The sequence below is a fragment of the Misgurnus anguillicaudatus genome, chromosome 9 (assembly GCF_027580225.2).
Source record: "Misgurnus anguillicaudatus chromosome 9, ASM2758022v2, whole genome shotgun sequence".
NCBI classification, from domain to species: Eukaryota; Metazoa; Chordata; class Actinopteri; order Cypriniformes; family Cobitidae; genus Misgurnus; species Misgurnus anguillicaudatus.
In genome coordinates this window covers 25,650,697-25,673,974 of record NC_073345.2, presented here as the reverse complement: position 1 = coordinate 25,673,974, position 23,278 = coordinate 25,650,697, and the positions used below count along the sequence as shown (strand labels likewise).

The window sequence follows — 23,278 nt, the reverse complement described above, 5'->3', positions numbered from 1 at the left end:
GTCTGAGCATTTGTAAGCCCATCATGGCAATACAACACTTGTGGCGAAAGATCCTGCTTAACTTACCGGTCAGGGCTCGAGAGGTCCGAACCCGAAGACGGAATTAGGTAATGAACCTCAATCGAGTCAGAGCCAAATCATAATTCTTTTAAAGAAAATTATTTGAACGTAACCCGAACAGCAATGTCGCGTGCGCCCAATTTATAGAAAAAAGCCAGGAGTCAGGACCGCTGTTTTCTTCATAATTTACTTCCAAATCTAATCCTATAAACTTTTCGGTGTTTGCTGTATCGCTGTTACCGCCCTGCCAGACTGTCTTAAATAGAGAAATAAGTTAATTCCTTGATTTGCGTTGTTGATTCATTTATAAATAATTCCCCCAAGGGTTTAGTTTATGCGCAAAAAGCATTAAAATGAATAGAACGTGATGATTACGTCTTTCTTTGGTGAAAAAAATAATAAAATAAATAAGCCTATATGAAATGTGTTTCACTTAAATAATTAGCCAATTAACAAAACGAATTCAAAAGTAGACTATAGCCTATATGAGTTTATTTTTGTGTGACGCGCTCCCAAACCGATGCAGCACAAAACACTTTTTACCTATTTAAAAAAGCACATTGTTTTGTTATTATTGCGAGTGTAACTTTACATAAATAAATGTACACGTTACAGTTTTGAATGTTGTTTTACTTTTATTTGTATGACCATAATTTAAGGTAATTTAAGGTAATGCAAAATGTAAGCTCCTCACGCGTTTCATGCCATCACCCGCGTGGGTTTACACAGGGCAGCGAGAAAGAGACATTAAACTTTAAACATTTAACATTCTACTTGAGTTTTTTTGGACATCCCTTTGGAATCACTGCAATCATATCATCAATTTATAAGGTAATAATAAATATAAGCGCAGCGCTTATGCAACAAACACTGCTGTCCGCTCAGCTGTCAATCTGCCGACCATCACAAAGTTTTAACATTAAATGATAATATATTTGAACAGTCATGGTCCTGTGCTTATTTCTGTCAATGTTCTGCATCTTTAAAGGTTTCTACTTACATCACGATTTGCGGTGCGGCCGGTCGCAGTCTTTATGTAAAACGGGTATGAAATAAATCACTAGCGTAGCCAGGATTCACAATGTGGGTGGGCCCAGAGAAAATCAGGTGGGCCTTAACCAAAAAAGCATCTGTTATTAAAATATACAAACACACAACTACACCAGTTTCAATATATCACCGTTCAATAAGAACAAAAGCCTGTATGGGCTTTATTTTAACAATCTAAACGCAATGTGCAATAAACCAATAAGAGTCTCATCTCCTTTACAAGCCAGTTGCGCTTGCCTTGCGCAATCCCGATTCCATATTTTGGCAGAATTTGTAAACTAAAAAACTGAGCAGAGGAAGAAGACCACCAGTTTAAGATTGATATTAAAAAATTGCGTTGTTTTTATTTGTAATGAAATTGTTATTCGTTGGTATTAAAACCTTTAAAAGTCGTTTTCTTTCAGTCATGATCATTCAAGTAAAAATAACAGGCTTTTAATTGCTGTAAATGTATTGATAGCCCAGATGATCCGTGTTATCTCAAAGAATAGTTTACAAATATGCAAGAAAAGCTAGGTCTACTTTAAAAATACTTTAAATAGTAGCTTAATTTGTTGGTATTTGAAAAGTTTCGTTGCAAAAGAAATCTCGTTTTTTGGTTGTGCATTCCAATTAATATCAATTCAAATGCGGTTGGTTTGTTTTGATTTAAACCTTCATAACTTAAAAAATACAGCTAAGTAGCACTATAAAACAAAATAATAACATGATAACATAATAATAATTTGACAAAAATGTTAAAAACGGAGTTCTCTCGTTTTGCAACGAAATTCTTCATTTAAACCTTTAAAAGTCGTTTTCTTTCAGTCATGGAAGTAAAAATAGCAGGCTTTTAATTATTGTAAATGTATGGATAGCCTACATGATCAGTAATCTCAAAGAATAATTTACAAATATGCAAGAAAAGGTTTGTACTTTAAAAATAGTTTATTTGTAACAATAAATAATTTATAAAAGCAATTTCAGCACTAGAACAGCGCTGTGGGTGTTTTGAAATTTAAGCATAACAACGGTTCTCATCTCATCATATCCACAGGTACAAAGTCATCATATATAATACATTTTTGGGTAGCATTAAAAAAATTCTAAACAAATGCAATATTTGCATTTGTTTAAAGCAAAACATTTAATTACGTACCTGGCTACAGGTGAAGCAAGTTTTTACGCCTTCTAACGTCTCATAATTGGTCCTTATTTATGTCCAAGACACTCAATAATAATCTTTAAAACATTTTATCATTTTAATCCTTTGATTTTTCATATTTTAAACGTTTGTTTAAACGTTGCCGTTTATAGGCGCAAATGCGCGTTGCCGTTTATAGGCGCGTATGCGCTCATTAAATAACAAAAGCAATATTTCTCCATTGGCAGGTTTTAGTTGGTCATGGCGTAGGCTAGTCTATTTTATTTGCCTCAAAATAGCAAAGCACCAACAATGCGCCTGAACACCTCGTTTTCATACCAGAAGGCTCATGGGCGCAAATGTTATGCAAAGAATTTTCTTTTTTTAGCTGCTGAACCAACACCTCAGGTTCAGAAACCTCAACGGTAATGTTAAAGAGTGCACCATCAAGCTGTACTAAAGTCTTCTCACCGAAGGTCTTCGTGACCTTCATTCTAAGACAATGAAGCAGCGCAGCTTTCATTATTCCTTACGTGTCAGCCTTAAACCGGGTGTTAATGTTAATTTCTATGATGTGGGGTGTAGGAGGGGCCAGGAGGCTGTTCGAAATGCGCTATTTATTGCACTACTATTTACAAAATTAACTTATTCCTTATTATAATAGCAAACAAGAGTTTTAAAAAAAGATTTATTTTATAGGTCAAGTATAGTGATAAATGCAACATAATTTACTCTTTAGGATAACTAATAGGCTTTACTGGATAGGCAGGTGGGTGGGCCTAGCTGACAGGTGGGTGGACCCAGGCCCACCCAGGCCCACCCATAGCTACGCGGCTGAAATAAATTGATGCTGATGTCGGATAACGGGTCAAGTGTTATTTTAATCGCGCGGATGCGGGTTATCAAACAGGACTGTGCATGACTCGTATAAGGAAAATGGAATGACAACATGAAACTTATAAAATAGCCTATATGTTTATATTCTGTATTAAACCACCATGGGCGCTAAACTTGCGGTGTTAAAGGGACAGTTCACCCAAAAATAAAAAAATCTTTCATCATTAACCCTCATTTTGTTACAAACCTGCACAAATTTCCTTGTTCTGATCAACACGAAGCAACATATCTCGAGAAATGTTAACAACCAAACCAAGCATGAGCCCCATTCACTTCTATAGTAGGAAAAAATAATACTATGGAAGTGAATGGGGCTCATGAATGGTTTGGCCACAAACATTCCCCAAAATATTTTCATTCATGTTCACCAGAACAAAGACATCTATACAGGTTTGCAACAACATGAGAGGGAGTAAATTATACAGAATTTTAATTTTTGGGCGAACTATAAATCCGATGGGGTCAAAAATTAGGGTGCACCTTGTGCTGGTGCACCTAAAATGTTGGGCGCACCAGTGCAAAAAGTTAGTCTAGAGCCCTGGCCGGTCATTTAAAGTAGTCACTCATCATCAGCCGACCCCGCCTAAACCATGTCCATGTATCTATGTGGTAAATTAAGAAAAAGGAAAGTAAAGTAATAAGTAGTGAAGTTACTTTTCAAATGCAGTAACTAGTAAAGTAATCTCATTACAATTTAAAGAAGTAACTAGTAACTAGTAACTAATTACATTTTTTGAGTAACTACCCCAACACTGCAAGGCAGAGTCCTGACAGTAGCCCTCCCTCAATGGACGCCACCTGGCGTCCAAAAAGGGAACACACAAGACAAGAACACATGACTGATACTATACAAGACAAGACTATGAGCACATCAGAATAAAACATAACAGAAGGTGCAAAAACAGGATAAAAAACAAAACTAATCAAACACACTTAAGTCCACAAAATACTCAAAACAGTCCATGGGGGCTTGGGTGGTGGAGGCTGCAGCTGATGCCCAGGCTCGGTGGGCGGCGCGGACTGCGCGGGCTGGGTCGGCGGCGCGGGCTGGGTCGACTGCGCGGGCTGCGCGGGCTGGGTCGACTGCGCGGGCTCCGGCTCTGGCTGCGCGGGCTGCGCGGGCTGCGCGGGCTCCGGCTCTGGCTGCGCGGCCTGCGCGGGCTCCGGCTCTGGCTGCGCGGCCTGCGCGGGCTCCGGCTCTGGCTGCGCGGGCTGCGCGGGCTCCGGCTCTGGCTGCGCGGCCTGCGCGGGCTCCGGCTCTGGCTGCGCGGCCTGCGCGGGCTCCGGCTCTGGCTGCGCGGCCTGCGCGGGCTCCGGCTCTGGCTGCGCGGCCTGCGCGGGCTCCGGCTCTGGCTGCGCGGCCTGCGCGGGCTCCGGCTCTGGCTGCCCGGCCTGCGCGGGCTCCGGCTCTGGCTGCGCGGCCTGCGCGGGCTCCGGCTCTGGCTGCGCGGCCTGCGCGGGCTCCGGCTCTGGCTGCGCGGCCTGCGCTGGCTCCGGCTCTGGCTGCGCGGCCTGCGCGGGCTCCGGCTCTGGCTGCGCGGCCTGCGCGGGCTCCGGCTCTGGCTGCGCGGGCTCCGGCTCTGGCTCTGGCTGCGCGGGCTGCGCGGGCTCCGGCTCTGGCTGCGCGGCCTGCGCGGGCTCCGGCTCTGGCTGCGCGGCCTGCGCGGGCTCCGGCTCTGGCTGCGCGGGCTCCGGCTCTGGCTGCGCGGCCTGCGCGGGCTCCGGCTCTGGCTGCGCGGCCTGCGCGGGCTCTGGCTGCGCGGCCTGCGCGGGCTCCGGCTCTGGCTGCGCGGGCTCCGGCTCTGGCTCTGGCTGCGCGGCTGCGCGGGCTCCGGCTCTGGCTGTGGGGGCTGAGTGGGCTCCGGCTCTGGCTGCGCAGACTCCGGCCTGGCGACGGCTCTCAAGAGCGCACTGAAGAGTGCTGTGCGTTCCCCCTCTGTCAACCAGCAAGGGGCTGGACGCACAGCAATGGGCAGCAGTACCATGACTGGAGGCGCTGCGACGGACCCCGACACCGTTGCTGGGTTCAGTTTAGGCAGGATCATTCTGTGAGGATTGCAGGACGAATGAACCCAATAGCAGACGATGTCGGGGAAAACAGAAAACACTTTATTACAAAACAAAGACCCACGAGGGGGTGCACAACATGAAACATAAAACTGACAGATAACACTGAGACTAAGACTGAGACTGAGACTATGACTATGACTATGACTATGACTAGATCGCTAGACTAGAATGCACACGCAACACGAGCACACAACACTACATAATGATCCTGCACAGAACTAAAGAAACACTGACATTAAATAGAGCAAACCAAACAAGATAACGAGCGGGGAACAGGTGATGGGAATAAGTAATAATTAACAATAAGCAGGAGAACGAGGGAGCGGGGACAAATGACAAGACACCGGAGGTACATGCCAAACACAAAAACAAGGCATGAACCTCCACACAAGGCCAGGGACTGCCAGAACTCTGCCACCATGACATAATACAAATTAAACAAGACTTCAAGGCAGAGTCCTGACACTAAAGAGTTTTACCTGACCCACCCCAGAGCCTTTCATTGGTTTTATTTGGCTACAAATAACTTTTAATTTGATTTATTTAGGGTTAGTTAGTTTTCTTCTAAGATAGTTCATATCAAAAACTAAAATCAAAAGCATTTTGCTTTTCTATTTGCTTTCAGGTTTGCATGTCAACTACGTAGACCAACGGGTTTTTGAATGTTTTTTAATATTCTTAACCATGTTTGTAATGCTGTTAAACAAAGATTGTCAGTGTTTGTTGTTATTTGTCAGATTACTATGAAGAAGTCTTTAAGGATGTTGGGGATAAGCAATAATCACACCCACATTTTTTTAGGTTGTTACAAAAGAGCTTCACCAAAACACAAACTGGTTAGAGACTGCAGTTTTCGGAACTTAAAGGTAAATGAAAACACACTGCAAATATACAAATATATTTTTCTTTATAACTTACTGTTATTTTTCTTGAAACAGACACACAATTCATCCACAGCCATGTTTCTACTAGTTCTTATTTCAGGTAATGTGCATTTTAATATCACTTTTTATGCATGAATTGTGTAGCTCAGTAATCATGATTTCAATCAATTCTCTTAATGTGTTATAGTCATTAATGCTAATACAAGTTTCATACTTTAGGCAATGTCATGCATTTGCATATACAACAGAAGTGAGAGCTTTGCCGAGTATGCCCAAGCTTACAATTTTTTTGCCAGCATAAGACTTTCAATGGTACACATTTTACACATATGTCCTACACAGAAGTGTTGTACATTTGGTCTTGCTGTTTTATACACAAAATCATGATACAAAATATACCCTTGATATATTCACTGAGGGTCATCTCAAAGATTTGAAATTAAAGTGAAATTAATGATTTAAATAAAAATTTTATGCTCCATTTCATCCTTAGATTATAAGACTTTAGCCTGAATTTTACAGGCAGGGTCACATATGTCCATGAAAAGTGAACTTATGTGGTACTCACAATGGGATTTTGGCTTTGTATTGTCCTTGTAACAGCTTTGTAGCCCTGTTCATAGATGGCCAAGTTCAGTTTCCTGCAAGCGTTCTAGCATTCTTCTGTTAACAAAGGTTGCTGGTTGGACTTGTTGATTTTGTTAATATCAAGTCCAACAAGTTTCAAAACCAAAAATATATGTGCAGGCAAACATTCAGTGTAGCCATACTATGTGTCACACTGTATGGCAGTGTACCTTTTCTTCGGCTTTCATCAGTTAAGTACTTAGATGCAAGAGCTGTATTGCTCCCCAGGCTGTGCATTGATAGCTGCCCACTGCTCTGTGTGTGTGTGTGTGTGTGTGTGTGTGTGTGTGTGTGTGTGTGTGTGTGTGTGTGTGTGTGTGTGTGTGTGTGTGTACTCACTGGGATGGGTTACATGCAGAGGTCACATTCCAAGTATGGGTTACCATACATGGGCAAATTCAACCTTCACTTTATTACAAACTAGTTTGGTAGCTTGAATCTGATCTGATGATTTTACAAAAATATTTATTCACAACCAGGAGCAGCAATTTATATCATTATTTTAAAGGTCCCGTTCTTCCTTATCCTATTTTTTAAACTTTAGTTAGTGTGTAATGTTGCTGTTAGAGCATAAATAATACCTGCAATATTATAAAGCTCAAAGTTCACTGCCAGGCAATACATTTTCTTTAGCAGAAGTCCCATATCAAAGCATACAGCGAATGGCCGGTTTGGCCTACAGCCCTCTACTTCCTGCTTTAACTCTTTCACCGCCAGCGTTTTTAAAAAAAGTTGCCAGCCAGCGCCAGCGCTTTTCATGATTTTCACCAAAGTTTAATGCTTTCCAGAAAATGTTCTTCTTTAAACATATAAACATACAATATACCAAATGAAAGAACAGACCCTCTGCTTTCAAAAAAAAAAAACAAAAACGTTTAATCCTACCTTCAGTGGTTCTTTTGTAATCAGCTTTTGAATATGGGTAGGTTTCTGCAAAAACACCACATTTTGAGCAAAAAGCAGAGATAATTCCATTTTTGTGACGGACTTTTCATAGAGATCCCATTCAGAGCAATCTTTAAAACAAACACGGACATGCAGCCGCTTGCCATAGGGCAATACTTCCAGGTATAAAAGTTGCGGAAGGGCGCCACTTGGTGGATAATAGCGGTATTGCGGATAGACGGAAATACTCGTCATTGGCGGGGAAGCGTTTTCTCTTAATTGGCGAGATATCTCGTCAATGGTGGTGAAAGAGTTAATGATGTCAATAAAACAGTGTTTGACTAAACTTAGTCCACAGGAATACATCAGTCGCCAGCTTTGACTCAAACGGCTCTGCTAAGCTAAGCTGCTATCGAATTACAACACACTGAACAAACTACACAATCAGAACTCGATACGTATTTCTGAATGAGGGACTTCATAGAAAAATGAAGACATCAGCTTGTTTTGAGGAGAGTGATAAAAGCGATATAGAAATTGTGAGAAAAATAATGTGTTTTTTTACAAGTAAAACATGAACACATGTTATTGTCACGAGTGACTATCAGGGCGGAACCAAAGTGTGGAGGAATAGTTCCGCCCGGACCGATTTACCCAAACACCAGCACTTCCGGGTTAACCCGAGCAACGAAATCAGTGGAAACCAGTGACAAACGCTGATTTGAGGATTCAAGGGAAAAGGAAGTATAAATAGAGCATGTAAACCACAGGATGTTGTTCATTGTTTTGATCCCTTGTAGTGGATGTTGAAGCGGGCATTGTGGCAAGCGACAATAAAAGGAGAGAAATGAAAAACATTGGATCGTGAGTACCAGTGGTCTATTATTCATTCTGAAAGCATTGGAGGAACAGACAGTGACTATTTGCAAGGAGTGTGTTGTGGTGTAGTGGCCCTACCGTGGAGAACGAAGCCGGTGGGAGAGCCAGTGGGATTCCAGGATATCTGGAGCGTTGTGCGGGGACCCGTGTCATCTGTCCAAATCGCCGGTGGCCGCGAATGTAAACATCTCCCTCCTCAGTGAAGAGTATTGACCCAGCGTGGAGGTATGGACCTTAATTATCACTAACCAAAGTGTGGATTGCTGTGTGTGAGTCTGCATTATTGACGTGTGTGCACCTGGAGTATTTGCAGTGCTGTGCCGTGTCTCCTGTTGCTCATACCGACCCTAGGTCAAGCCAACCGCTGTGAGGTGCGTCGTGGAGCTGCTGTGGTGTGTTGATCATCGTGGACTTACCTGTCTATTTCCCCCGCCTGCGTGTCCAACCAAAGCTCCCCAATGGCCGACAACGAGCTCCCTGAGGCCCCACCCGGAGTTATGCCAGTCTTCATGGGAAACCCCTGGATCCAGAAGTACAGCGGCGCAGAATCTGAGGTGAGATTGTCAGAATGGAGAGCCCAGATAGAGTACCTGGCCGGGATCCAGGGGTTGACCGCAGCCCAGCAGCTACAGTTCGTGCTGAACTCCCTGGAGGGAGAAGCATGGAGGGAAGTCCAGGCCGCCCCAGAAGCAGTGCGAGCCACAGCTCAGTCTATTTGAATTTTTTTGTCCGAACAGTATGGAGATACCATCCCGGTAGCCGTCCTGAGGGCTCAGTTCTTTGGATGTAAGCAGGGGCCCCGACAAACGAGCATATGCCTTACGACTTCGAGAATACCTTACCAGGTTGCAGAAGTGTCCCGACCACGGCCTAGAAGACGGAGAAACTCTCTTGAGAGATCAGTTCCTGCTAGGGTTACGGGAAGGTCCCATACGGCAATGTCTGAGAGTCCAATTTCGTCGAGACCCAGAACTGTCTTTGAGGATCTCAAGAAGGAGGCCGCTGCGCTAGAGCGCGACCAAGAGGAAGTAAAAGAACTCCCAGTGTGTGCCGCTGTGAGTAACAGCACGACGGCCCCTCCGGAAGAGGTCGATTGGCGACAAGCCCTGAAAACTGAGCTGATGAGGGACGTACAAACACAAATGAAGGAGTTCTTGAAGACGTTACTAGAGGAGTTGAGGCTGGGGATGCCTCGGCCAGAGACGAGAACTGCCCCTCGGGAACGAGCCTACTCTGAAGGCGGTCGCTACCCGGGAAGGAGGCTGAGTCGGCCGAACCGCCCCCGGTTTGAATGGGATGACCAGGGTAGGCCCATCTGTAATCGTTGCGGAGAAGCCGGGCATTACAGCCGGCAGTGTGGCCCCCGAAGAGGCTCGATTGGGGATTTTTGAGGAGACCGGCCACAGTGGATCATGTGGTCTGACCCCTTCGTGAAGACCCACCTCAAAAGATGGAGTCCGGTGGTGGAAGTGAAGGTATGTGGAGTAAAGATACCTTGTTTAATAGACACTGGCTCAAAGGTCACTCTATTTTCAGAGAGTCTGGCATGGGAAGTGTTCGGCCGACAGAGCATGAGAGGGAAGGACCCCTCATGGCTGACCCTAAAGGGAACAAATGGCCTCGAAATCCCGTACGTTGGATATGTGGTGGCTGATGTAGAAGTCCGCAGAGTCCTTGTGCCCCAGAAGGGGATCGTGGTCGTCCAGGACCACTGTTTGGAAGCTCACCAAGGGTTGATCGGTATGAATGTCATTGCAGAGTACTGGGAGGAGTTGTTCCGAGCCGGGCCCGCGAAGACGGACCCCTTGGCCAAACGGCAAGAATGGAAGCGGATTGCCGCAGATTGCAGGCGGATCCAGACGGCAAAAGGGCGGATGGATTGTGAGGAAATTGGACGGGTGGCTTGCCGGTTCGCCTTGTCCATTCCTGCACAAAGTGAGGCTCTTGTCTGGGTGAGGGTCCCCCAGCAGGATTATGGCCCCAGCCGAGAAAGGTTGGCATGGCATGTTGGAGCGTGGGGTCGTGCGGGAGAGCAGTAGTCCCTGGGCAGCGCCCATTGTGTTAGTCCAGAAGAAGAACGGAGCCTGGAGGTTCTGCGTAGACTACCGCAAGCTAAACCAGGTAACGAAGAAAGACGCGTTTCCGTTGCCCTGAATTGAAGACTCTCTGGCCAGTTTAACACGGTCGGCTTGGTACTCGACCTTGGATTTAGCCAGCGGATACTGGCAGGTGGGAGTCGAAGAGACAGACCGCGAGAAGACCGCCTTCACCACCCCGTTTGGACTGTTCGAATGGGACCGGATGCCCTTCGGACTTTGCAACGCTCCCGCCACGTTTCAACGACTGATGCAACAGTGTTTGGGAGGTAGACTGATGGAGTCCACCCTGGTATATCTGGATGATGTGATCGTCTACTCCCCGGACTTCGATACGCACCTGCAGCACCTGGAGGAAGTGTTCCAGGCGATGGAAAGGTATGGACTCAAGCTACAGCCAGATAAATGCCACCTGTTACAGCGGAAGGTGAAGTTCCTGGGACACTGTGTGAGTGCCGCCGGTGTATCTGTGGACCCTGAGAAGGTGGCTGAGGTGATGGAATGGAGCGCCCCTACAACAGTGAGACAGTTCAGATCTTTTCTGGGGTTTGTGGGTTACTATCGTCGCTTCATAAAGGGATTCTCGAAGATCGCTAAGACCCTTAACCAGTTGCTGGCCGGGACAGGGCGACCCCGAGGCCGTGGGTCTCCAGCGATAACGTGGACCCCCAAGTGTGAAGCCGCTTTCCTACATTTGAAACAAGAGTTATTACAAGCACCCATACTGGCCTACACAGATTTTAACTTACCTTTCATCCTGTACACAGATGCCAGTAATCTGGGACTAGGAGCTGTGTTGGCCCAGCGTCAGGAGGGAGCCGAGTGAGTAAGAAGCCTCCACCCGGCGGAAAGGAATGACGAGAATTATAGCTCGTTCAAGTTGGAGCTGCTGGCCTTAAAATGGGCTCTGAGTGAGAAGTTCAAAGATTACCTGTGGGGAGCGAAGGTACAAGTAATAACTGATAACAACCCTCTGGTTCACTTACAGACGGCAAAGCTAGGAGCAGTGGAGCATGCTTATACCGACCCTAGGTCTAGACAACCGCTGTGAGGTGCATCGTGGAGCCGCTGTGGTGTGTTGATCATCGGGGACTTACCTGTCTATTTCGCCCGCCTGCGTGTCCAGCAACGACTGAGATTGTCCCTGTTTGGAAGAAGAGCCTCCCTGGCCACCTCCCCTTCTCCATTGGCTCCTCTCCCTCGACGAGTCTGTGGAGGACAGACAAAGAGACTTTTAAATCCCCTTTTTCCCTTTCCCCCTGCTTAACAGCATTTTAGATAATTTAAATAAAATTTGTATTAATTTTACTTACCTGCTTCGTGTGATTGCTCATTGGGTTGCTTTTGGGGACCTCCACGAGGTGGAGCGCGCCGGAGGGGCATTTGAGTAGCCCGCTCCGGCTGGTAACATTATATTGCGAACTGTAAACACAATCAAAGCTTTAAAAACACAGAAAGAATGGGACCTTTAAAGATTACAAACTCTCTTTTAGCTTGAAAGATGAAATCTTATTAATTATATTTATTTGTTAATTATAAACAGAAAGAGTAGCGATAGTGATGACAATAAGGGAGCAAAAAAGGTTTTAAAAAACTTGGTGCTTTAATGCTTTACCATCAAGGTTAACCCGGAGACACATTAACCAGCATATTATTCTTAAAATATAAAATAATAATGTAAACAATACAATTTAGTCACAATGAATTTATTAAAGGAATAGTCTACTCATTTTCAATATTAAAATATGTTATTACCTTAACTAAGAATTGTTGATACATCCCTCTATCATCTGTGTGCGTGCACGTAAGCGCTGGAGCGCGCTGCGACGCTTCGATAGCATTTAGCTTAGCCCCATTCATTCAATGGTACCATTTAGAGATAAAGTTAGTTCAGTCAGGACCACTTAAGAATACCAAATTATATAATATATTTATATATTATAACAAATATCTGAATTTGGCCAAAGGCTGAGGAATCAAGGGGCTCGGTTGTCATACTGCACCTTTAAGATGCATCCTTTGCATGTATCCCCCAAACACAACAACGTAGTTGAGTGCATAACTTCTAGAGACTGCTTGTCTCGGAGTACGCGGCTCCTGGCATGTTGGGTAGCATACCTCAAAAGGGAACGCGGTTCCCTGATATTCAATAGATTTGGAACAGGCAGGTTCAGAGGAGAGAAATAAAATGAAGGACAGCTGAGGCTGACATTAGTTAATCATTAATTAACGGACCCCCAACACAAGATAACACGTGCAAGATGTTTCTTACATCTTGGCATTGTTGGAGACATTCACTCTTCTCAATGAGCAGCTACCGCTGCTTCTGTGGGCTCCACCCCCGACCCAAAGCATTCACAGGCGGTCTAGTCCTTGCGCAGCAGAGCAGAGTCTCTCCCAGTTGCAATCAGGGCAGGAGAAGTGGTTATCTATCCGCGTCCAGACGGCATAATCGTGCATGCGAGAAGCCGGAGCAGGCGGATCCCGCGATGGCTTACATTAATGGCGAGATATAAATATAAAATGGTCTTTGAATAAAATTAATCACTGTACATAAAATAAATGTACTTGAGGGAGCTGAGCAGCAGCACATTTAGAACAGACAAACTGTACGGAGCTGACGCGTTAATGGGCTATTTACCTACAAAACAACGTTTCCCATCATTTATCAGTGTATGTTTTGAAACTGGACTGTTTGGCCATATAAACATGAACATACACACATTTCGTTTTATAAGAACATAAGCAGATAAACAAACGAGAAAACATTTTCAAGCATTCATGTGTCTTAAAATAACATTTTTGACAGTTCAGAGAGAAAGAGAAACCTGAAATAATGTAGTAAGCCAGTGTAGTAAGAATGCAAATGTGACGTGATGATGTCACTGTTATGCAAATGACGCAATGACGTAATCTAGCGACATTTAGCGACTTTCCAAGCAAGCTTAGCTACTTTCCATTGAAAATAGTTGGCAACACTGGTTTCTTATGCTTTACATGCTTGTTGAAGATGCGTAGAGCGACTGCCTTCGGGACGTTAAAACAAGTGTAAGACACGAAATGCTGTAAAACTACAATTGTCGAATTTTGAGGCAATCAATTAAAACAACATATATACACTGACACTGCAAGGTGACCTGAACGATTTATATCGAAATGAATTGGAACGAATGACGGACATACTCCTTGCTTGTAGTCACATTGGTCTAACGTTACTGGCCTACTGCTGTAAATACGTAAATGTAAATATGGTAAAACTGCTAAATATTGCATGAAATGCTGTTAATAGAACATCCTGCTATACTGTTGAAAAGAAAGTTATTGTTTACAGTGACAAGCGATTTTAGACTATTTGAGCGACAAAGATACTAAAGTGAACTTTTTCCAGTGCGCATACGTGCACAAACTCAAAGCTCACGCACTGAAAAGCGCGTTCAAAGATCACGGAAACATAAGTTCTTTGGGCTTGACAGGAGATATACGCACAAATTATCTTAATACCTGTACGGAATGGATGTCTTCCTGCACTTCCACAGAGAGTATTGCAACATCTTCCGATAAAATTCTATCGATCGCATGAGTACTGGCTCAGTCTACAATCTGCTATGCAAATGTCTGTGCGACAGACTCGGTAAAAATGTCTGTGCGACAGACTCGGTAAAATTGTCTGTGCGACAGAGTAGCTACAGAGCGTCTGATTGACTGCTTAAATACTGTTGATTAAAGCAGGTGAGAGTGATTAAGCAGCTGAGCGTCAGCTGGAGTAGTTAGCGATCAGTGGTCTGCCTGAACTACGCTTGAATTCCATCCGGTCACTCAAGCTATATAAGTGACCAAACACATCAACGTTTTTCCTATTTAAGACGAGTAGTTATACGAGCAAGTTTGGTGGTACAAAATAAAACGTAGCGCTTTTCTAAGCGAATTTAAAAGAGGAACTATGTTTTATGGCGGAATAGCACTTTTGGGAGTACTTCGACTCGCCTGAAAAGTCCGCTCCCCTTCTCCCTCTCATAATGGGAGAGGGAGGGTGTTACTGCGCCGAGTCGAAGTACTCCTATAAGTGATATTACGTCATACAATATAGTTCCTCTTTTAAATCCGCTTAGAAAAGTGCTACGTTTTATTTTGTACCACCAAACTTGCTCGTATAACTACTCGTCTTAAATAGGAAAACCGTTGATGTGTTTGGTCACTTCTAACTTTATCTCTAAATGGTACCATTGAATGAATGGGGCTAAGCTAAATGCTATCGAAGCGTCGCAGCGCGCTCCAGCGCTTACGTGCATGCACACAGATGATAGAGGGATGTATCAACAATTCTTAGTTATGGTAATAACATATCATCGCTGTCCGATGAAAATCACGTATGTTCATTTTGCCGATTTTGAGATTTTTCGACAGATTGAATTTCCAGGTTCATTTCCGTATACAGTATGCGTCACATACCTAAATGGCCAATGAAAACTTGTGAAATCATGTCATCTGATTTTCACGTATACCCATTTGGTGTCAAAGCTGTCAATCACGCCGCATATCTTCTGCCTGTGAAGCATCTCGCCGGTCTCGTAAAGTTTTATCGAAGCTCAGCACTGGATATAGCCGAATAAACATGACAATGACTTTCCTTCGTCGAGGTAAACGTTTCCCCCGGACGCCAGACTAACATCTAGGAGTGACTTAATTACGGTAGGACTGTGCAAACAAAGTATCTGTCTAGCATTGGTGTTATTTATGCTGGGGATGTCCCCACCACTTTTTGAAAGCATTTGGTTAAAATGTTCTGAAAAATCAAGCGATGCTTAAGACTTAATCATTGACTAAAAGCGCTGCTGTTTTCTACGCTATGGTGCTTTGGCACTGTTCGGTTGAGCTGGTGTTGCAGGGACTGTTACATGTGTGCAGTCGACATTGTTGAGGGTTTTATGCTGAGTATTTTCTTGCCGTTGACTAGCCTACGCTATGCCCATTTTTGATGCGCCGTTATTCAATATTTTTCCTGTCCTGCGGTAATGTTTTTATCTGATCTTTTGTCCCCACCACTTTTCAACACAAACTGACGCCCCTGCTGTGTAGCATTAACATGTCAGTGTATTGATTCATTGTCCCTTCATAGTTTGCAAGAGACATTTAATAAATGTATAATTAATATTAAATAAAGTGAGCGTATTTAACTAAGATGTAGGCTATTTAATGAACTGAGCGTATTCATCTGTCAATACGAAACGCGACTTGGCCATTCTAATTAATGATCGGAAGAACGCGTATCGATCAAAGTTACTGTAAAATATGCACGCATGTCCATTTAAACTCAATTTTGGTCAAATGTGGATTATATCATTACACTGGCAAGAATATGGTTACATGTAAATATGCCGTACCAAGTATGACAACGCTACATTCAACTGCTTTTGATATACGGTGTTTTTTTCACTTTCTGAAAAGTAACCGTTTTGGACATGCGTGAGTTTCATCGGGCAGCGACGATATTTTAATATTGAAAATGAGTAGACTATTCCTTTAAGTAATATACATAATATACATAAAACATGGAAAGAGGCTATTAGGTGGCCACACACGTTAATAAATATATGATTTTAAAGCAATATAATAGTTCACTTTAAAACGAAAATTCTGTCATCATTTACTCATCCTCATGTTGTTCTAAATCTGTATGAATTTCTTTTTTCTGATAAACACAAAAGAAGATATTTTGAGAAATGATAGTAAACACACAGCAGTAAGTGACCATAGACTTCCATAGTATGAATAAAAAAATATGATGGAATTTAATGGGTACCATCACCTGTGTGCTTACCATCATTTATCAAAACATTTTCTTAGTCATTTATCACAATACTTCCAAAATATTTTTTTCCTACTATGGAAGTCAATGGTCACTTACTGCTGTGCGTTTACCATCATTTCTCAAAATATCTTCTTTTGTGTTCATCAGAGAAAAAAAAATTCATACAGGTTTAGAACAACATGAGGATGAGTAAATGATGACAGAATTTTCATTTTAAAGTGAACTATCCCTTTAACCTTTGTTTCTCATCAGGCTTTATCACCTTCACTTCATGTTCTGCACGTCAGTATGTCTTTGTAAATGAATCCAAGACATGGACCGAAGCTCAGAGTTACTGTAGAGATAAATACACTGATCTGGCCACCATTGAAAATGAACAAGAGACGATCCAGTTACTCAACACAGTGAATGACTTTAATTCCATTGATCTGGCCTGGATTGGACTCTATGATGATTTGAACAGTTGGAAATGGACTCTGGAGGACACCAATTTCTTTAAAGGGGGAGATAAACAGTATAGAAACTGGTATAACCCAGGACCTGAAAATTATGGAGAAAATGATTGTGTTGAAATTTACAATGGGATATGGCATCCAACATATTGCTACAACAAATTTTTTTTCATCTGCTATGATGGTGAGCAATTTCAATAATATTATACTGTAGCACAATGAGAGCTCAATTTGTATTAAATAACCAACCTCTAACTATAAATGCTTGTAGGAAGACAGAATGCCAACACTAGTTATGTTTTGGTTCATCAATATAAGACCTGGATTGAAGCTCAGAGTTACTGCAGAGAGAATCACACAGATCTTGTTAGTATCAGGAATGAATCTGAAAACCAGGAGATTCAGTATTTTCTCCAAAATAACCATGATTCAGTTTGGATTGGTCTGTACAGACCCAGATCTTGGTCTGATCAGAGTAACTCTACATTCAGTAACTGGATATCAGGACCGCCATATAATGCTGCATACAATAATTACTGCACTGCTGTGTCCTTTACTGTCTCTGGTAGTTGGGCAGATGAAAACTGTGATAATCAGTTATCATTCCTTTGCTACAGTGGTGAGTACATTTCTGTAATCAGAATTTTCTAAAATCTTTATTACGTTGTTAAAAAAGTTATTTTGTATATTTGGTGTAAAGCAATTTCTTTACATGGTTTATGGTTCAAATAACATTATTTTCCACATACGGTATGTAGCAGGATGACGTATAGCCTAGTTAATGGTTGACATGGGTAAACCTACAGACCAATTGGAGGATACTTCTACTTAATTTGTAACTTTATTTGTTGACTATACCCAATGCTGTTAAAGTGCAAATATTTTCTCTCTGGTCACTATGGGGGGGGGGGGGCATGTGAACCTAGTCTCGCGTAGCCAGACCTTCAGTTCTGCAGGCTGGTGTTTTTCGCTGCTTTTTCTAGACAAAGCCCACCCACATGTCAAACAACCAATCACAGTTTGTTTCGTCTTACATCACGTTTCAGACTCCCCACAATAACGAGCCGGCTGGCATCAAGTCAGTTTTTAAAATAACCAGCTGCAACCGAATAGCATCTAAATAAACAACATTACTCACCATAGAACAACGTTGTGCACTTCATCAACAGCCACATGAGACGCTCCCGGTAAACATCTGTTTGAAGCACACCTCTTCACTTTTTAACACCTACAAGCAATTCAGGAGAACCAAACTTTTTGACTCCACTAACTGCCTCAAGCAAAACTCTTGGAAGTCTTTTAGCGAGTTACAGAGTTATGTTTTCCAGGGACCGAAACTAATTGCGACACTCGGGTTTTCTGGAAATCCGGTTTATTTCAACCAATCCAAAGACAACTTCGACATTTCCACAGGGTTTCCATGAAAGTGAACAATAAACATCAGACATTTAGCCAATATTCTGTGTGCATGACGTCTGAAGCTTAAACTAACATGAACCACCTTCAGCTGTCCGTTTATGGTTGTTTACCGTTCCCTATCAAAAGCTTTACTTCGATGCTGCGCTGCCAAGCGCTATGGGGAAACGTCTCTATTGTTGACCAGCTTAATATAGTGTGCAATCACGTCAATGAAAATTGACCCGGAGGTATATAGCCTCGATTGATGACGACATCACAGGGCACCTGATGCGAGGCTATAAAATAGATGAGCACTAGATGTGTCATCAGGTCTCCCTGCAAGTAAGCTTACGATGGGCCTGTATGGGCATAGCCTAAGGGCCCCGCACAGGTTTGCTCACTGGCGAAACGTTGGCCCCTTAGCGCTGGCCCTGCATGGGCAGCCCTCACTTAGCCCCCAGGAAGTCCTCATACAGCAAAATCCCCTGAGTTAAATGAACACTGATGGATGTATATATTGTCCCAATCTTACAGAGTGTTAAAAAGTAACAATGAAGCAGAATTAAAAACTCTGTTATCCCCTCTCTCACCATCTCTGTCTGAAACCTAAAATTACATTTTACATCTTACTTGTAGAGTCATTTTCTTACTTTAGGTTGAGATTGTGTTTCATTTAAAGTCACCACTATTGTGATCAGTGTTTGATTTAGTTAAACTTGACTCTTGACTCTTGCCTTGTTTAGTCTTTTGATTGCTATAACTTTGTGTGTTTAATACATGTTTGTTATGGCAGCATGCGATCCTTTGGTGGTGGTCAGTTCAGTAAATAAAGTCTAAACATCATCATATAAAACTTATGTATTCATTTATTGTTTGCACACTTATCAGAAGGATCTTTCTCTGACAATATTGTGATACTATAGTATGAGATCCAGCTCTCTGTGCTTATTACCCACTCTTTACAGTAGGGCTCGCCGGCGGGGTGGAGCATATCAAACTACATCAGATCACTCCGTCCCGCTGCCTTTACAAAGCCTCTCCACCTCTGCTGCCTCTGGGCTTAATCAAATTAATAGCATTATCAGAGAGTCTGGCAGTGTGGAAACTCCTGCCAGGTGTTTCTGCTTGGGTAATAAGCACAGTACATATAGGATACATAATCCAATTTTTTTTGTCGTCCTCTGCACTTCAATGGCGTGATATTCACTTCCATGAGACCGGTACGAACGCACGTACTGTTGCAAGAAATACAAACTCTACTGATGAAAGGGGCCATAGAACATGTTCCCCTTCCAGAGAGAAGGTCAGGCTTTTACAGCAGATACTTCCTGGTTCTTACAGTCGGCCTAGCTTTATCACCCCGCACATACATAAAATGTATGGATGCAGCACTGGCTCCATTGAGACTCCGGGGCATCTGCATTTTAAATTACATGGACGATTGGCTAATACCATCAAAATCATGAGAGGTGGCACTCCAACACAAAAACATTAGCCGCTTTTGCACTATCGGGCCTGTGCGAGCCAGGGCTTCAAACGGGCCTCACGGAGCCAATAGCCTCAGACCTCCAGCTGTGTAGCCAAAATCACGACGCGTTTGCATTGTCAAGCCAATAGCGCCGCAGCGCTTCAGAAAACCCCGCCCTTAATACGCCTACCTGGATGTAACGTCACACAACTCCGCCTGTTTTACCATGAGGAAGTCACTTCAATCTGACAGGAGACGGGAGTGAGATCGCATCATCATACAACACACATAATGAAAAATGACTGAGGCGGCTGTTTGCACGGTGAAAGCCAAGATGAGAAGATAGAGATGTTTGCTTCATCCGCGGTGTTACTCTTGGAAGTTTATGTTGGCTGCACACGAGCGATCTCACGACGAGACAATATCAGATCAATAAGCAATAGTAAACTTTATGAAGTGGTAATTACAAATAAAGCGTTCATCTACCTAATGTGCCATTATACTATTGCCTATACACAATATTTTAAAGAATATAACGAGTCCTAGTTTTACATTTATGTAAAATAATCTTATTTTAAAATATGCACGTGTCTAAATATGTAACGTTACGTTTGTAATTATAGTTCTATGGCGATGTAAATACTTACACATTATAAGAGGTGTGATATCTTTAATCATGAAAACGTTAATAGTTGAGCATCACATAAAACACAAGGTAACTGTCTAATAGCTATTTCAATAATGTGTCAATCAATAAATACTTTTGTCTATAAAGAACTGCCTCGAATAGCTGAATAGAACTGAAAATCACTTTACTTGCATCTCAAAAATCAAAACGTTTGAGAAATCATTAGAAAATGTACTCGTTAAGAATCAACTCTGAATATACACAAGTATTTAAAAAGCTATGTTACAGTGGTTAAGTTAATGATGGTTATATTTACCATTTTGTGGCATCTTACCATTTCTGTGTTTCAGATGTGATTATTAAGCAATCATTTTCAATAAACTGACAAGCAGCCGTAGTAATAACGCGGTACTTTATTTACATATGAAGTTTATATCAGTGCACAAACAGTGTATTTAAAGACATCTCCTCCGGACTGATTTCAACATCCATGGGTCCTGTCGTCTCATCATCATCATCGTTTCATCACCTACTCTTGCATTTGTTGCTGTGTCATCTCTCATATACAAAATAAAATCTTCTGGATGACAAACTGAAAGCTTTACGTTGGAATTTTTCTGTAAAACGGACACAAAAGAAAGCAGCACATGTGACGTTTTGTATAAAGGGTTTGTAAATACACATACAGTATACCGACATATAAAGTTTGCTACATTCATATAAGAGTTTAATTAATCTCCAAAATACCAGAAAGCATGGCTATGACTATAATAAGACCATGGTTACTTTTTCTAAGGGCTGACTAAAAAATTCAACAGAGATGACACTATAACACAAAAAACACAACAAAGACCCATGTAAGACACTTCTGCAATCGTTATTTGTATTTTAAGTGTTTTGTATGCAAACGTAATGTAGCATTTGTATTTGTATTTTAAGTGTTTTGTATGCAAACGTTATGTAGCATGTTAACTCACCGAATGTAGATACCATCGTGACTCGATCGCTTTAATACATGGAGTGATGGACGATGAAATGATGATTCAACACACATCTTTAATTTCTCGGCACTGTTGCACTTTAAACACTTTGTTCTGTGCCCGAAACTTTATAAACTTCTCCCGAACCGGTAGCGGTGTGCGCCGGATCCTTAGCATGGCGAGTTCGGCGTTGTAACGCGTGTTTTTTTTTTTTTTTACATATGCAGATCATTTTCTTCAGTCCGAAGTACAAACATAGCAGGCATCTTCCGTGAAACAGTCAATTACTGGTGATCCCGGTTATATTTAAAGTTTTAAATCTGCAGACAGATGGATGCACATCTTGCCAGAGACTCAGATAAACTCCGCCTTAGACCTTTACCACTCCCCTAGCCCCGAGAAGCCCGCTTTGGCCCAACGATTTCGGCGGGCCAGAAAAGCGGGGCCTTAAGCACCAACGAAGCACCAGTGAAGCACGATCATGCCCCGGAAGTGACAATGCAAACGTGACAGGCCTCGGCAGGCACTGGCACGCCCGCTTGAAGCCCGATAGTGCAAACACGGCTATTGTGTTAGCACATCTACTTTTTCTAGGGTTGAGACTCAAAGCCAAGAAAAGCGTTCTTTCTCATGCCCTGAGAACTACTTATTTAGGGATAGTCTGGGATTCGATTACGATGCGGGCCTCCCGCACGAATCACGACCATTCAGCATACCCTGAGCAGAGTTAGGCTGGGCCAGGATCTCACTGTGAAACAATATCAGAGGATATTAGGAATCATGGCATTAGCATCCACGGTGATTCCTTTGGGGCTGTTGCATATAAGGTCGTTTCAGTTGTGACATCCAAGGACCAACCCTCAAAGGCTAATAAAAAGGCTTTGTACACTATGTGGATAAGACCCCGGTTTGTTGCCTTGGGTCCCACGCTATGAGCAACTTGTCATCGCAGACTGCTAATGACAGACGCCTCCCTGATGGGCTGGGGTGCGACCTTAGGTGGTCGTCCAGCTCAAGGGGAATGGGAGGGTCATCAGCTTGCTTGGCACATCAATTGCCTAGAGCTGACGGCTGTATTTCTGGTCCTGAAATACTTTCTACCCCAAGTGAGAAGCTGTCATGTCCTAGTGCGGGTGGACAACACAGCGATAGTCTCATAAATAAGTCACCAGGGAGGTCTGTGCTTGCGCAGCTTGAACAGGATAGCGAGGGAGATTTTTCTCTGGGCTCAGGACAAGTCCCTGTCACTCAGAACAGTGTGCATCCCGGGGAACCTGTATGTAGGAGCAGATTTACTGTCCAGGCAGACATTATCAACTAGGGAATGGAAACCCCACCTAGACATAGTGTCTCAGATATGGATAATGATTTTACAGAGAGAAAGTGGACCTCTTGGCCTCTTTTCAGATAGCGCAATGTCTCCTTTACTTCTCTCTGAGTCCTCCAGCCCCCCTGGGTCTGGACGCAATGGCGCACACATGGCCGGACAAACGCCTTTATGTGTTTCCTCCAGTGGCGCTGCTCCCGCAGGTTCTAGCCAGAGTTCGCCAGCAAGGCTCTTGCCTCTTTCTTATAGCACCGCATTGGCCGAACAGAGTATGGTTCTCAGAGATAATATCTCTCCTCAACGGCTCGCCATGGGCGAGTCCAGAGAGGAGGGGCCTTCTGTCTCATATGATAATGCATCTCAGGCCCGACCTGTGGAATCTCCATGTTTGGCTCCTGAAGGGTACCAACTGAGGGACACAGGTTTGTCGCCTGATGGTATTGATACTATTTTGAAGGCTAGGGCTCTTTCCACTAGAAAGAATTATGCCTTTAAGTGTGGTGTCTTTGAAGAATGGTGCACGACACATAATGCAGATCCTGTTAACTGCCAGATTGCTACAATTCTTAGTTTTCTGCAGGAAAAGCTGTCAGCAGGCTTATGCCCATCCACTCTCAGGGTTTATGTGGCCGCTCTTTCGGCTTG

General features: G+C 43.2%; 1 long non-coding RNA gene across 1 annotated transcript; it reads left to right on the top strand.

Moving 5' to 3' along the window:
- The first annotated feature begins 6,011 nt into the window (after nucleotides 1–6,011).
- Nucleotides 6,012–17,006, top strand: LOC141366237 (uncharacterized). The gene is made up of 3 exons (XR_012371340.1): nucleotides 6,012–6,066; nucleotides 6,139–6,184; nucleotides 16,633–17,006. It is a non-coding gene; the product is annotated as an uncharacterized lncRNA (long non-coding RNA).
- The last annotated feature ends 6,272 nt before the right edge of the window (nucleotides 17,007–23,278 follow it).